Consider the following 14013-nt stretch of genomic DNA (forward strand, 5'->3'; position numbering starts at 1 on the left):
GTCTTTACAAACATGAAATCTACTGTTTGTGTTTTTCTAAAATCTTTTTGGGTTTTAGAGAGAAACGAAACTGATTCCTGATTACAATAGAAAGGAGTTCTTATGTAGCTCTCATGTGCTAACAGTTCTTAACTGATTTTGTGACTGAACTAATATAGCTCACAACCTAATATTTAATTTATGATGAGTCTTCGTTTTATCTTGTATTTGTATCTGAGCGCAAAGCACGATCTATCTTGATCAAGGGCATATGTATACATGCCCCGTACAACTTCAACAGGCATGGGAAGAATATAGAGCTAGCACTGACTCTTAAAATTCAGATGCTAGAGTCCCACATGGAAAGAAGGTTTAACAAGCATAGATCTCATCAAATTTGACAACAAAAGTAACAAGCAAGAATTGGAGAAGCGAAAAAGTTACCTTCTTTTGCTCCGAGACTTTCTACCGAAATTTCGGCAGAGTCTCCCCTGTTGAACATTCCCCAAAAATTTCAACCTGCACAAAACACAATTTAATATCCCAACAGGCAGCAAGCACAATATAGTCTGATGCAATTCATCTAATCGGCCTTCGGCCTTCAAACAATCCGAATTTCAGGACCCCCTACCCTCGTGTCTCCCTTGTATAAGCACATTAAAAAGTGAACAAATGAGATTCCAAATTGCTTGTTGTCATCTTTTAGATCCTTTTTCTATCTCTTGAACCGTTGGGAGGGTTTTTTAAAAAAATGTAGATTACAAGTTTAATGACTACATGAACCATGTAATATACATCGGTAAGAATAAGTTAGGTTAGTTTCGTACACCTACCAAAAGGCTTGAGTTTTAACTTCCGACACTATGTCCTATCACTGGAAATATCCAATTCGGAGTGCATGAGGGTAAAATTGAGTGTCATTATTAGTAGTTAAATACTTTGTGATTAGGAAATATATCTTGACAAATAGATTATAAAAAATTAATGGAAAAAATTAGAAATACCTGCATATATAGTTATGGAACAGGCAGAGATTGAAATTTCAACCTGCCGGCAAGAAAGGAAAAGGGAGAGAAACCCAGAAATAATAGAAATGTGTGGCATGGGAGGGAGTCCCTATTATGTCACCTCCTTAGTTGTTTAACCACATGTTTTGGCAATTTTCATGAGGAAGGATAAAGACAATTGGGTTGGCATTCTTGCATGCTTTCCACGCGTCGTAAAATTCCGTGGTGATGTACCTATTAAACCATTTCTTTTATCAGTTCACATGATGAACACGTTGAGAGAGATAAAGAGAAACCGGTTATATCTAACACCTATGAATTGAAAAAAAGAATCCAAAACCGTGACAGGTTGGCGAGGAAGTTATGTTTTTTGTTTTCCAAATTTGGATTTTGGATTTTGGGGATATTAGTACCAGTTTTTGCTCCACTAAATAATTCAATTGCATGAAACTTAAAATGAAAGTTACAGGTATGTTAGATATGAAATCTAGTTTCTGAACTAGTGAATAATTCCTCATTCATTGTGTTCAAATTTTGAATTATTACTAGATTGAGAATTTTTGAGTTTCTATGGACCTAATTTAGATTTTTTTAAGATTAAAAAATCAAAATAAAGGCAGAGATGTATCACAGAGGAAAAGGGAAAATATAAAATATATACAATGGTTCATAGAATAATAATGAAATTTGATCATTTTTGTCAATACTTATCATTGTGGGGTTGCTGAGAAGATTTTCTAGTGGACAATGTGAGAACTTGATTTAGCTATCTAGTTGATCTTACACCGAATGACGCTAGGGTGTCATATATAATGAGCAAATTTGAGACTGCTTGTGGACCAAGAAATCTAACGAGTTTGGTATAAGTTCTTTTCTTGACTTACAAGTAATAAGACTTGAATTCTTTGTACTGAATAAAATGGAAATGAAATCAGAGACATCTAGCGAAGATGTAAGAAATCACCAGTACAAATTGATGTAGAGAGACATCTAAAATAAAATGGAGTCACTGCCTACAACTTCATTATGATCTTCCTTTCTGGACTATAAATGCTATTGGGCTTCTAATTTGTTGCTACAAAAACCCATTTACCTCAACGGGCCATTCATCGGGCCTCTATAAATTCAGGTCCAATCGACATTTATATGGAGATGAACGCTAGATTGGAAAAACAACGAAATCTGCAGTATGTGGTGTAGAGGCTATATGGTGGGGATGAATGGGGAAACATATGCATATGAAGGATCACATGGTTCTGTCTTCCACATCATCAAGAATTTGGCAATGATTGAGTCTATAAATTTGTTGGATTGTGTTTCAGTTTTAACCAATCAGAAGTGCTTGCTATGACAGGAAACGTTTGCTGACTCTAATACGTATGACAGTATGTTTGTAAATGTTTTGTGGTTTGTCAAAAATAAAAAAATATTTTGTGGTTTTTTTTCCCCTCTCAGATAATTTGTGTTTCTATGAGTTTTCAAAACTCCAGTTAATAGCTCATGCAGACCTGTCTTCTTTCTTTCTTTGGCATTCATTAAAATAAGAACCCCTTCGGCCCTAGACCCTACCCACACAAGTTTATGCAAGCTGGAATATTGTCCTCGGAGAAAAGGGATATGAGATCATGCTATCTTTAGGCACCACCCAAAAACAAAAATAGAAACAAGAGCTCTGCAATTATTCAAATAGACTTTCGCAAGAGAAGATTAAGGTAATAGCATATTGTCAATGTACCAGCCTACTTGCTATTTGCTAGCATATTGTCATGAAACAAATTTTTGTGTCTGGAGTTGATTTGCAAGAATGTATTTCATGAAAATTTTCTTTAATTTGATAACTTAGGATCAATCAAGCATTAAATGCCACTAAAATAATGTCGTTTTGGTCAGGAATTAAAAAATATATATATAAAAGCGCGCTGCGCATAGTGCAGCAAAGGAAAGGAAGTCTATCAGGCCTTTTGTCAAGCAGATGGAGTGCGCAGCCAAACTAAGCGGAGAGGCAACTTTTCGTCACCTGCGACCTTCTCTAGCTAAGCGGAGAGGCAACTTTTCGTCACCTGCGACCCTCTCTCTGGCTAGAGAAGGTGTAGCAACTCTGGTAGGTCCGCCATTAGGAACCACACTCAAAATTACTTCAGTCTTAAGTTGGATGTCAAGATCATATTGAGTTTAAAATGCTTGGCTTGACCCTCATACCACAATCACTTTTTCACAATTAGGAACCACACTCAAAGTTACTAAGTTGTTTATAGATCACAAAAATCAATGGAAAACAAAACCAAAAAACAAAAACAAAAACAAAAAGGATTTCGTAAAGTATTGTGTTGGCCTGAATCATGTAATTGATTTAAATTAGGAATTGTAATCCTGTATAATTACAGGTTTCCCATATTAGATGGAATTGTATATTTATACACATAAATACCCTCCTAGAGAGAATAATAAATCACTCTAAATTATTCTACCCTAATATGCTTATTTTAAGTTGGTATCAAAGCTGTGATCCTAGAATTGCGGCAACTCTCTCACAACCCGAGGACCTCCACCATGCTGCCGCCATATTGCAGTGCTTTGATCCCAACAACGTCGTGTTGAACTCGACTTTCCTTTTGTCGCTATGGGGAGGGGATGGTATTGGGTACGGAGATCCCTGGACTTGAAAAATCCCTTACGGATATGGGGAAGGGATGGTGTTGGCGTCCCCATCCTCAAACTCGACCCAAAAATATATATGTTTATATTTAAATAAATAAATATATAATTATAATATTTATGTTTAACCCTAAGTTAACCTCCCTCTTCTAGATAGGGATGGCAAAAATTCCTGTAAGAGCGGGTCCCCATTGGGTCCCTGGCCCTAACGGGAGGAGATTTCGGGGCTAAATGGGTAACGGGTACGGGGATCCCCGAACTTGAAAAGTCCCCGACGGGTATGGGGAGGGATGGTATTGGAGTCCCCATCCCCGAACCCGACCCGAAAATATTTGTTTATATTTAAATAAATAAATAAATAATTATAATATTTATGTTTAACCATAAGTTAACTTCCCTCTCCTAATTCTTCCTAATTTTCCATGGAATTTCATATTTATGTGATTTTGAATAGTTGAGTTGAACTTTATAGTTAATTTGGATGTGTTGAATGATAATTTAATATGAAACTTAATGTTAAAATGTATGATAAATATTTTTTTATGCAAAAAAATAGGGGATTTGGGGCGGGTATGGGGGATAGTCCTCAACGGGGACGGGGACGGGGACGGGGACGGGGACGGGGACGGGGATTCCCCGAAACCTAATAAATGGGGATTGGTTCGGGGATGGGGGCGGGGATGGAGAGCGGGAATGGGGATGGTATTGTCATACCCGGCCCCTACCCAACCCGTTGCCATCCCTACTCCTAGATGAGGAACTTGCCATAGCAGTGGCTTTACTTGATGAAGAAAACCAAAGCCGCTGTGGTTCACGAGAAGACTGTGGCCCAAATGTGGATAGACATAGACATTCTTGGGGTAAGAATCTTCCGGAAGATTATTTTATCCCACATTCTCTATACTCTGATGTTCATTTTCGAGTAAGATATAGAGTGCAACTCCATTTGTTCAATAAAGTCATGCATGATATTTGCAATTATGATGAATACTTTGTTCAACAAAAAAAAAATGCTGCTGGAAATTTAGAACTTCTTCCGGAGCAAAAGTTCACAACTGTGATACAAATGTTGACGTATGGGTCATCTGCTGATCAGGTAGCTGAGATTGTCTGGATGGGGAAGTCCACTATTTTGGAGAGCTTGGTGCGATTTTTTGATGCAGTGGAAACTCTATACACCAGGGACTACCTGCGTAGACCTATACCCAGGCACCTGCAATGGCTTCTACAAAAAGCCGAGTCTTGAGGATTTCCTGGAATGATTGGTAGCATTGACTGCATGCACTAACAATAGAAGAATCGCCCAACTGCTTGGCAAGGGGAATATGGAAATATAAAAGAGCAAAAAAGTATCATCCTTGAAGCCGTTGCTGGATTCGATACATGGGTTTGGCACGCCTTCTTCGGAGTTGCCGGATCTCAAAATGACTTGAACGTCCTGGGTCAATCCCCGGTGTTCAATTATGTTTTGAGAGGTGAAGCCCCGAATATCACCTATGAGATCAACAATACCATCTACCATAATGGATATTATCTAGCTGACGGCATCTACCCGAGGTGGATCACATTTGTGAAATCAATTCCACATCTCCGATCGCAGAAGCAAAAATTATCTGTTGCCTATCAAAAGGGTTACAAAAAAGATGTGGAGAGGTGCTTTGTTATCCTTCAAGCCCGCTGGGCTATTATTAGGGGCGCGACAAGTCTATTTGACGAAGACGGAGCATCATGATGACATGCATCATCCTTTATAACATGATTGTGGAGGATGAGTATGATTACGATGCTGATGAAGTGTATGAACCAGATCCCATGAACACGGCCTTGACATGAATTTATGAAAAACCCATGGGGTCAAATGGAGAACCAATGCAGCATGAACTGTTGGTTAGGGACGGCAGTTTCATACCCGTATGATTGATCGCTACACGGAGATGCAATTGTCTTATATTCATGAACGACGTCAAGTTGACTTGATAGAGCATTTATGGGAGTTCAATTTTCCTGTTGCCATTTCTCATGTGCCCATCTGTTACCCATCTACTTTTTTGACATCTGTCCCTCCACTTAACTCTAAGTTAATAGTGTTAAGTTTAATTAAATTAAAAAAATGAAAACCAATAATTGAAGGACCAACTTTTTTTATTTGTTTTTCCACTACCTCTTCATTCATCTGCTCTTTTACTTTCTTCTCCGCATCATCGCTGAAGCATACCTTCAGCGATACAATCGCATAAATTGAGAATTTCTGAAAAGAAGTTGAAGGCTTTCAAATCTTCGCACGACACAAGTTTGATTTCTAACATCCAATAACGTTGTTTGCCGGAGTACTCCATTGATCCATGCTCTATGAATACCTAGCTCAGAGTCAGACCAACCAAATCCTTTCTTCCTTCCTAAGTCCTGTGGACTAATGGATCCACAGATCTCAATCAAAATTACTGAAATATGAATTCATTATATGTACTCTAAGTTAACAATGTTAACTTTTAATTAAATTTTGTAGGAAGGGAAAGAGCATAAGAGAAATCAACTTCAATTGATGAAAAAAATATAATTGATGAAAAAAAAAAAAAGACCCAGCAAGGTTTCTCAACTTCAAGCTCTGTTTCCTTTCTCATAAATTTTGTAGGAAGGAAGCCAGATGAGGCAGAGGCTCTGAAGCAGATACGAAGCCATGTTTAGGGCTTGGATAAGAAATAACTTATGCTAAAATATAATAATAATAATAACAAAAAAAAAACCCAACATCAAACTCCCACCCACACCTAATCCGTCAACAACCCCATCCTGACTGCACAGCCCCCACTCCCACTGGCCATCGGAAACTCTCTTTCTCCCGCTTGATTTTGGATCAAGATCTATATTCTTCCCCTGCTCTTCTTCTTTGAAAGAGAGGGAGAGCGAGAAGGAAGCAGAGAAATCAGAGAGAGAGAGAGAGAGAGAGAGAGAGAGCACTCGCCATCGGAAACTCTCTTTCTCCCGCTTGATTTTGGATCAAGATCTATCTTCTTCCCCTGCTCTTCTTCTTTGAAAGAGAGGGAGAGCGAGAAGGAAGCAGAGAAATCAGAGAGAGAGAGAGAGAGAGAGAGAGAGAGAGAGAGAGAAGAGGGGACAGAGGTAGAGAAAAGGAGGCTTTGCCGGTGGTGAGAAGGAGAGGGGGTTGCTGCCGGCTGGATGGGTAGGCGCGAGTTTTGGTGGCCGATTGGTTTAGGGTTGCTGAGGATTGGGGGTGGTGGGAGGGAGTTTGCCCTTGGGTCTTTTTTTTCCGTTCAATTATTAGTTTTTATTTTTTAATTTAATTAAACTTAACACTGTTAACTTAGAGTTTAAGTGGAAGGACATATGTCAAAAAGTTAGATGGGTAACAGGTGGGCACAAGAGAAATGGTAACAGGAAAACTGAACTCCATTTATGGGCGGTCAAAGGCATGAAGGTGAATGAAGTGAATTGAAGATGTGTTTTTAATTTATTATGTTTATGTTGTATTTTTAGTTATGCTTTGTTTTTTTATTGCTTTGGTTGTGGTTTGTTTATTTTTTATGCTTTGGTTGTGGTTTGTATTTTATGTATGGAATGTTTTGAATTAAAATGAATTTTGTTGAATATTTTCTTTATTCACTAAAAGAAAATCAATACAACTAACAAAATAAAATACATGAATTACCACTAATTTGTTAAACAAAACAAAAGATACAATGAAAAGAAAGCCAAGCAAACTAACTTAATGGTTTTGATTATTTAACCAATCCATGTTGCTAGGTCCATCGTCACGAAAAAGTCTTCATCTCATAACATCCCTTCGTTCTAGCTTCCAATATTGTTTTGTTTCAGGGGACATATGGCTTGTATCCATGACCATAGTTTCCCGATCAATTTTTGCAATGTTTTGTTGGCGTACATACTCCCTTTCTTTTGCATATTGTAGTTGCATTGCCCTATTGTGCTCTTGGGTTTTCATGTCCATTTCAATTTTCTCATGGCTTGGTGCCTTGAAATTTCCTCCAAACATTTAGATGCATTCTTGGTAGAATTACTCCCTCTCTTCGCCTTCACCGCCTTCCTCCCAATATGCCTCTGCTCCTTTTCGATAGGTGAGTCTTGACTCATCGGGGAATCCATAGGTGAATCTGATGCCCGTGAATCATGGAGTGGCGTCTCATTCAACACCACCATTGGACCCGTTGGAATAATTCAGAATCTCTTACAATTCTTCACCACCTCCCAACATTCGGTATGGTTGAAAGTTTTATTGCCTTGCCCAGTAGCACCATACCACATTTGTGCCTGCAAAATCTATATATATAAAATAAAATAAAAATGCAAGAAACTTTAAAAAATATTGATAATGCAACAAGTATTAAAAAAAATAATAAAATTATAATGGAAATGCAAGAAATTTTAACAATTTCTTAAAAATGAAAGAAATATTAACAAAATATAAATATTGCAAGAAAATTTTAAATAAATATTGAAAATATAAGAAATATTAACAAAATATATAAATTGCAAGAAACATTTAAATAAAAATTAATATTACATACAAACTAATAAAAGGAAAATTACAAATAATTTACCTCATTGCTAAGGTTTTCCCCGCTTCCATGGTTGTCCATCGCTTTTGCCAAGACATCTCTCCATTTCGCCAACTCTTTATTGAGAATTTTCCACATACTAGATAATGTCATTTCCTTACGTTTTGAACCAATTGCCCTTTCACAAAATTCTTTATGAATTTTTTTCACATAAGACATAATTTCATCTCATTGCCTATTACGGGACAATGATTAATTTGGACCCAACACTCAAACAACAAAACATCTTCCATCATGCTTCATGCCCCTCTGGCTTCTTTTATTGAAACCATTAATAATAGTAGAAGGAGAAGAAAATGTATGAGTATTTGGTGTTAAAAGTGAAGAGTATTGGTTGGTATTTATAGAAAAAAAAATCAGTAATTTTTTGGTATTTTGTTCATATTTTTATTGCACAAAAATTGGCTGCCGTTGGATTGCTGGAAAAAATCTTATGGGAGATCCCATTGTGCGCCACGTGGAAGAGAGCCATTGACGTCGTCATGACATCACGTCAGCACCAACACTCGGGCTGGCGCTCGGGCCAGCTCAAGTTGTTGGGTCCTACCTTGGGCCCGGGCTCCATTTTGTTGCTGGGAACAGCTTTTTGGCCCAAACCACCCCCCCTTCCAGCCCTCCCCTTGGCTGCATTGCTGGAAATGCTCTAAGGGTTAGCGAGAATGTCCTTTTAACTCCATACCATATAAACTCATACCGTTTACATCAGTACAAGTTCGTCCATACAAGCCTTTCCGGAGGTTTAGGGGATCGAAACCCAAGGTAGTCACATGGCTCCCTTCACTCTGTTGAATTATAAGTGCTTAAGTTGATTTCAGGATTAAGAGTTTTGTTTTCTGCTTATTTGTATTTCTTTATACTTAGTCCAGGTGTCATAGCTTGATTGGTTAGATAGTGAATGGCTGAGATTGCTTTGATAAAATGCATCCAGCTGGTACTGTGCATAACGGTTATTTCTCCTCACACCAAGAGAGTGTTGTAGTACTGAAAATCTGAGCTAATGAGAATGTTCTCTCTGCTACATGTATAGCAGAGCAGTTTTGAATTTTGTCAAGTTTTCTTAAATTCTCTTCTCTCTTCTCACAAAATCTCATACACAGATCCTAAAACTCTAACATGGTATCAGAGCCAGGTTTCTGAGCATACCCCTTAGCCACTAATCTTGCTTTACTCTTTTGCACAGAGCCATCCAAATTCAGCTTTGTCTTGTACACCCACTTAACTCCAATCACTGGTTTTTCAGTTGGTCTATCTACCAATTCCCATGTTTCATTCTTTTCAATCATCTGCAGTTCATCTTCCATAGCCTTAAGCCAAGATTCATCCTGAGCCGCATCAACATAATTTTTCTGGTTCCACGATACACAAGTTACACTGAGCTAGAACATCATCTTGCCTTCTCCATTTTAGAGGGGTGTGATCATAAGCTTGAGTTCTCCTTTCTTCACTGCTTATATCACCTGGAGTTGATGAAGTGCTCTCTTGCATATCCAAAGTTTGAGGTGTACCAGTAGAATTCTCATTAGAACTGTCAGATTTCAAATCCAAGTCTACTTGGTTTTCAATTGAGTATGTTGTCATAACTGAACCATTTTTGTCTGTCCAAAGCCAAGCATTTTCTTCATCAAATGTCACATCCCTTGACAGTAAAAGCTTGTTAGAAACAGGATCAAAAACTCTATATCCTTTTTCACAAGTTGCATATCCCACAAACACTCCCTTTGTACTCTTAGGATCCAGCTTGTGTCTCAATTCAGTTGGCACATGAACATAACACAGAGAACCAAACACTTTCATATGTGCAATGCCTGGACTGGATTATAATGAGACTTATGCACCTGTAGCCAGATTGGACACCATTAGAACACTTATTGCTCTAGCTGCTAAAAAGGGTTGGAAATTGTTCCAGCTTGATGTGAAATCTGCTTTCCTTAATGGTGTGCTGCAAGAGGAAGTTTATGTCAATCAGCCTGAAGGTTTTGTAATTAAAGGCAAAGAAGACAAGGTTTATCGTCTGCATAAAGCTCTTTATGGTCTGAAGCAAGCCCCAAGGGCTTGGTATGGAGAGATAGACAGCTACTTCACTCAATGTGGTTTTGTGAAAAGCTTAAGTGAAGCAACCTTGTATACCAAAGTGAGGGGAGATAAGGAGATTCTAATTGTGTCTATCTATGTAGATGACATTGTGTACACAGGGAGCAGTCAAGCATTGTTGGCTGAATTCAAAGAAGACATGATGGCTAAGTATGAGATGACTGATTTGGGCTTACTTCATCATTTCCTTGGCATGGGAGTTGTTCAGACTGAGTCTAGTATATTTCTACATCAAAAGAAATATGCTAGCACCTTGTTGAGCAAGTTTGGTTTGACTGAGTGCAAATCTGTGACAACACCCCTTGTTGCCACTGAGAAACTAGCTAAGGATGATGGGAGTGGAGCTGCAAATGAAGAACAATACAGAAGCATTGTTGGTAGCTTGCTGTACTTAACTGCTACAAGACCAGACATTATGTATGCCTCAAGTTTGCTAGCTAGATTCATGCACTGTCCTACAAATAGACACTATGGAACAGCTAAAAGAGTTTTGAGATACATCAAAGGAACTCTGGACTATGGTCTTGAATATGTGAAAGGCAAAAGTTCAATTCTAATTGGCTACTGTGACAGTGATTGGGGAGGATCAGTTGGTGATTGCAAGAGCACATCAGGGTATGCCTTTAGTTTTGGAAGTGGAGTATTTTCTTGGGCCTCAGTGAAACAGAACTGTGTTGCACTGTCTACTGCTGAAGCTGAGTACATCAGTGCAGCTGAAGCTACTACTCAAGCTATTTGGCTTCGATTTGTGCTAGAGGATTTTGGAGAGCTTCAAACTGAAGCTACTCCATTGCATTGTGATAATATCTCAGCAATTGCAATCACTAAAAACCCTGTATTCCACCAGAAGACAAAGCATATTGACAGGAGGTATCACTTCATCAAGGATGCATTGCAAGAAGGAGTAATCAATCTGGAATATTGTCCCACAAATGAACAATTGGCTGACATTTTTACCAAACCTCTGGCCAAAGACAGATTCAATTATCTCAGAGGCATGCTTGGAGTGAAATCACCTCAAGACTTAAAGGGGAGTGTTGAATTATAAGTGCTTGAGTTGATTTCAGGATTAAGAGTTTTGTTTTCTGCTTATTTGTATTTCTTTATACTTAGTCCCGTCATAGCTTGATTGGTTAGCTGGTACTGTGCATAACAGTTATTTCTCCTCACACCAAGAGAGTGTTGTAGTACTGAAAATTTGAGCTAATGAGAATGTTCTCTCTGCTACACGTATAGCAGAGCAGTTTTGAATTTCGTCAAGTTTTCTTAAATTCTCTTCTCTCTTCTCACAAAATCTCATACACAGATCCTAAAACTCTAACACACTCTCAGGTCACAAATTAAGCATCAATTTTATCACAAGAAGGCACTACTACATTTTACACTTTGCGCGACGAAGAGAATTTCGTCGCGCAAAATACATTGTAGTCGCACAAATGTTAACGCGACAGAAACTTCGTCGTGCAGAATCCGTCGCGCAAAGATCATGAAGAAAGACTTTGCGCGACCAACTTTTTTCATTGGTCGCGCAAAGTGACTTTGGGCGACGAAAAAATAATGGTAGCGCAAAGTAACTTTGCGCGACGAAAAAATATTGGTCGCACAAAACTTTGCGCGACGAAACACATTGGTCACGCAAAGGTTTGCGCGACGAAAAATATTCGTCGCGCAAAGTTTTGCACGACAAAAAACATTGGTCGCGCAAAGTCTCAAAAAAATTTCTAAAAAATAAAAAATTCCCGCGTCCCATTTTTTGTACCCGCCCACATTTTTAGAGTTTTGCGCGACGAATACTAACGTAGCGCAAATATTTGCGCGACAAAATATTTTTTGTGTTTTAAATTTTTTTAATTAAAATAAACTAATTTAATAGTTTGCGCTACAAAATATTTTGTCGCGCAAGGTTTTTGACTTTTTGTTTATTATTTCTTTAATATTAATTTATTCAAATTTTTACTTTTTAAATGTAATTTAATTGTATGATTTTTTTAAAATCATTTTAATTTAAATTGATATTAATTTAATTATATTAATTTATTCAAATTTTTACTTTTTAAATTTAATTTAATTGTAAGATTTTTCTTAATTACTTTAATTTAAATTGACATATTCAAAATAAAATTACATATGAAAAATAGTGATCAAATTATCCAATAAACATATATATATATAATATTCAAAATGTACACATAAATTAACAAAGTGCAATAATAAAATCCTACTACAAGCGTATTGTGGTGGTAGTGGCGGATGATATGTTTTGATAGCTTCCTAATCCTCAACTTTAGACATCAAAGTCTCGATGATTACCTACAAAAAAAAAAAAAAAACAAATATGGTCAAATAACAACAACAACCAAAAAAAAAAAAAATGCATAATCTCCCCTAAAATTGTTATACCACAAATCCAACCCAAACTCCAATCTCTCCCCTTTACTCAACCCCAAACCCCACACAAACTCAAAACTAACTCCAAAAACACATATTAATGAAAAAAATTTAAAATTTGGAGAGAATATGTCTTTTGGCAAGATTGAGAGTGAGTGAGAATGAGAGGGAGAAGTGAGTGTGAGAGAATTAGATAAGATAGTGATAGAGAGATGAGAGAGTGAGAGATAGTGAAAAGATAGATGAGAGAGTGAGTGAGAGTGAGAGTGAGAGATAGTGAAGAGAGAGATGAGAGATTAAGTGAGAGAAGTGAGTGTGAGAGAAATGGTGGGATTTGGGGAGAGGGAAAGAGAGAGGAGAGGTAAGAGTAGAGAAAGAAATTGAGAAAATGGTGGAGGAGTTATTTTTGTTTTTAAAATTGTATCACTTTGCGCGACGAAAATACTGTTGGTCGCGCAAAGTTTTGCGCGACGAAAAGTATTGGTCTCGCAAAGTTTTGCGCGACGAATATAGCAATATTGGTAGCGCAAAGTCTAAAAAAAATTATTTTTTGAAAAAAAAAATTCCCGCATCCCATTTTTGGTACCCGCCAAGATTTTTAAATTATTGTGCGACGAAAAATACATATTGGTCGCGCAAAGTCTAAAACAATTATATAAAAAAATTCCCGCGTCCCATTTTTGGTACCCCCCCAAATTTTTGCGCGACGAAAAATATATAGTGGTCGCGCAAAGTTTTGAGCGACAAAAACTATTGGTCGCGCAAAGTCTAAAAATAATTGTTATGAATAATAAAAAATAAAAATATTTTATTTTATGATTTATAATATAATTAAGGTGAAAGCTACTTAATAAATGTATGTACTATTCAATTTCTTAAGTGTTATACATACAAAATAAATAAATTTAAAGCTACTTAATAAATAAATAAATATATATATATACACACACACTTCAACGATCTAACCATAAGACTTGTTTGTATATACTTCAAGGTCGTATACCCCAAAAATCGCAAAAAACAAACATTCAGAGATCTAGTAAAGGGACAAAATTTTTCGATAGTTATAAATGAAAAATCACGATTTAACGGTTATTTTAACTCCGATTTTGATGATTTTTTTTACAGCTACACTCCTTGACCCTATATGAATACAATGACTGAATTTTATCTTCAATTTAAAACATTTGCACTAGTGGATACTACAAAATCTTATGTTATATTTAACAAAAGTATAAATAAACTCTTAATTGTTAGTGAATATATTGTTTTGATGGCATATGCATTCAAAAAAACTA

The sequence above is a fragment of the Prunus dulcis genome, chromosome 8 (genome assembly GCF_902201215.1).
Source record: "Prunus dulcis chromosome 8, ALMONDv2, whole genome shotgun sequence".
Classification (NCBI taxonomy): Eukaryota; Viridiplantae; Streptophyta; class Magnoliopsida; order Rosales; family Rosaceae; genus Prunus; species Prunus dulcis.